At 47.7% G+C, this 3,691-nt stretch overlaps 1 protein-coding gene across 1 annotated transcript in view; it reads left to right on the top strand.

Annotated features, from left to right (window-relative positions):
* IL4I1 (interleukin 4 induced 1) overlaps window positions 1–3,691 on the top strand; it is a 39,333-nt gene that overhangs the window by 25,623 nt on the left and 10,019 nt on the right. The window lies entirely within an intron of this gene.

Here is a 3,691-nt window from a genome sequence, read left to right as displayed (position 1 = left end):
GCTGCTGTTAATGTGGATAACTTAGAAGAAGGTTGGGAAAAGAGCAGGTTCCAGATCAAATGGGATGCCATTTGTCTGAAACTCAGAAGCAAGCACACCTAAATGCACTGCCAAGGCGTGCATACACGTGCATACACACATACACATGTTCACAACGTGGGTTCCTCTGGTGCTGATGGCAGGAGAGGAGCAGGTGGGGAAACCCGTTATAGCTGGGTCATATCTTCCAGTACACGTAAATATCCAGTCATCTGTCACCATCCCCAAGGCGTGTCATCAGCAGCATTCCTCTCCCTGTTACCTGGGGCTGGCCGGAGGGTTCTAGTTGTGCTTCAACGGTGGTCAGCAGGTAAAGCTGGGCTGCAGCTTTGTATCGGGTGATTTCCAGATACTGGCCTGACGTTCTCCCTCTGACCCTGGCCCCTGTAGGCGCCAGTGATGCCGAGCGCTCAGGTCTTGCTCCTGGCGCAGGGCATTGGAAGTCTGCCCTCCACCCTCCCGCAGCCTGTGCCACACTAAGCCGTGTTTTGGCTAAGGAGGGCCCAAGGACACTGGACATGTATGGGCCAGCTTCCCAAAGTCATGATCATGAGTCATTTCCTCAGGCCATCTTGGGCTTCTAAGAGCCACTGTCCCATCCAAGCAGAAGCCATGGAAGAGGGAGGGGAACGAGCTAGAAGAGGGAGACCCCGGCAACCCCAGTTGCTTCTCTCCAAAGGCTCCAGCCCTGCGACAGTGGCCCTTTGTGCCATCTGTGAACCATGACTTCATCCGGGACCTGTATCTGACTCCCTCACCTGAGGTGAGGAGAGATGGGGAGGCCTTGAGTCCTCTTAGAAAGTAGGAAGTAGTGTTTTACCTACATGTATTCATTCAGCACCCTTCTTTGGAGCACCTGCTACCTACCAGATCCTGATCTAGCATTGGGGTTTCAAAAATGGGACGATAATTCTCTGCGCATGAGGTCACTGGCAGGGGCCACACAATCTCGATAAGAAAAAAAAAATTCCTTGAGCTTGCATTTCCAATGCATATACCTATTACTTTGCATATTAAACATTAGTGGAGCTTAATTGCTTTCTTATAGTTGTATTTTTTAAATAAAAACAAATTGAAGTTCTAATATTTTCCTCCCACACCCCAAGGGATCTCAGGCACCCCACTTTGAAGGACACAAGCGATTATAATAAATCGACACAACAGCCGTGCCAGAGTGGGGGTTCCAGTGCTTGGGCACCATGGGAATGGCTTCAGTGGCTTCCTGGGGGAGCCAGGGGCGTTCCCAAGATTGCAACAGGGTCAGCAGCTGACTGGGTACCACCCCACGGATGCTGGCTTCATTGTAATTGCAGTTTCCCTTTCTAGGAAGAAAACAGATGCATTTCCTTCTCAGTCCAAACAAATGGCCTCTCCTTAAGTTCCTCTTCATTAATTAGCATGAAGACAAGCGTGGTGACTAAATTCGGAGTCAGAGGCTTTTAAAGGTGAATCTCTCTCTCAGTAAGCTGTTACGGCATTTCTTCTCCCTGTTTAGGGGTAAGAGTGGCAACTGTGGGTTTATGGTTACGGCTCACTTTTCATCTCCAGGACACCCTCAAACAACTGCCTCCGTTATGGCCTGGCCCTTTCCCCAGGATGATGCCCCAGCCTCATCTGGCACAGCTGGGCATCAGAGAGTCAGATGTTTGAAACAGCCAGAGATTTCCAGAGGTCGAGCAGCCTTGATCTCCAAAGGGAAGTTGAAACAAATGAGTCTCAAGCAGTGGTGTGCTGGTAGCAGTCGGCCCTCCAGGGTCAGGGAAAGCCCTGACAGCATATGCCCATCCCCATGGTGTAAATTCTCCCACTATGGCTGATTTCAAGCCACTAAGGTGAAGTCACCAAACACAAATTTGGGAAATTGACACACACTGTGTAGATGCAACTAATTCACCTCGAGAGTATATATGTAATAGTAAAACGTAATCAGATAACTACGGGATGAATTTTGAGTATTATCTTCGTTTTTAATAAAATTAATTGTAAAGATTTTAAATTTTTAATAATGGCTAGCAAAGCAAAACCAAAAAAGAGATCCGAAAATTAAATGGTCGGCTCTCGTGAATAGGTGTGAGCCAGCTCCAGCACACCACTGCTCCCAAGGTTTTCAGTCAACCTCAGAATTGCCTTGGTGCTTTAAAAGTCTGCCCTCAGACCAGCAGCTCTCTGCAGAACTTCCCAGGAACAAAATCCCTCACCCTCTGAAGTCAGGTCTGCTTGTAGACACCAGCCAACCCCCAGCCAGACCTAACTGTCCTGAGCCACCGCTGGGCCTGTCCCACAGCCCTCACACACCTTGGCACTGGTCACTTCACACTCCAGAGACCCATCTGGGCACTGCCCACACCTCACCTCCAGACACCATCCTGGTTCAACCCCATGACCTGCTGAGATTTCCCCGAGGCAGAGCCCAGGTGTGCTGCTCTGCTAGGCTCAGGCCTAGCCTGGGGCCATGGGGCCACATCAGACCCCACCCCTGGGTTCTAAGAACATAGACCCCCAAATCCACTGAACTGAAAGTGACACTTCCTGACAAAGATACTCAGTATCACTCAGATGCAGTGTGGGCTCTGTGAATGTTGATTCAAACCAACTGTTAAAAGAAAAAAAAGTTTTGATGGGACTTCCCTGGTGGTCCAGTGGTTGAGACTACGCGCTCCCAGTGCAGGGGACACAGGTTCGATCCCTGGTCGGGGAACTAAGATCCTGCATGCTGCATGGTGTGGCCCAAAGAAAAAAAAAAAAACACATTTTGAGATAATCAGGGAAGTGTAAGCATTGATTTAATATCATTTTTAAATGTGATAATGGTATTGGAGTTTTATTTTTGAAAAAGCAAATAAGTTCTTATCTTTTTTTTTTTTTTTTTAAAGCTGGTGGAAGGTAAGCTTGCCAGCCATGAGCCATCTTTTTTTTTTTTTTTTTTTAATTTTTTTAATTTATTTATTTTTGGCTGTGTTGGGTCTTTGTTTCTGTGCGAGGGCTTTCTCTAGTTGCGGCAAGCGGGGGCCACTCTTCATCGCAGTGCGCGGGCCTCTCACTATTGTGGCCTCTTGTTGCGGAGCACAGGCTCCAGACGCGCAGGCTCAGTAGTTGTGGCTCACGGGCCTAGTTGCTCCGCGGCATGTGGGATCCTCCCAGACCAGGGCTCGAACCCGTGTCCTCTGCATTGGCAGGCGGACTCCCAACCACTGCGCCACCAGGGAAGCCCAGTTCTTATCTTTTTAAATTAATTTTTATTGGAGTAGAGTTGATTTACAATGTTGTGTTATTTTCTGCTATACAGCAAAGTGATTCAGTTATACATATACATAAATCCACTCTTTTTTAGATTCTGTTCACATATATGTCATTACAGAGTACTGAGTAGAGTTCCCTGTGCCATACAGTAGGTCCTTATTAGTTATCTATTTTATATATAGCAGTGTATATATGTCAGTCCCAAGCTCCCAATTTATCCCTCCCACCAAGTTCTGTTCTTTTAGCGCAGAGGTTGGCAAACTGTGACCCCACTTCCCGTTTTTGTAAGTAAAGTTTTATTGGAACACAGCCACACCCATCCATTTACATGCTGTGACTGCTGGGAGGACAGAGTTGAATAGGCGAGGTGGAGACCACGTGGCCCCAAAAGCCTCAAATGTTTATAGAAAAA

Source organism: Balaenoptera borealis (genome assembly GCF_965194805.1).
Source record: "Balaenoptera borealis genome assembly, chromosome: 19".
Lineage (NCBI taxonomy): Eukaryota > Metazoa > Chordata > Mammalia > Artiodactyla > Balaenopteridae > Balaenoptera > Balaenoptera borealis.
Note: the sequence above shows the minus strand (reverse complement) of the source record. Positions and strands in the feature narration are given on the sequence as shown.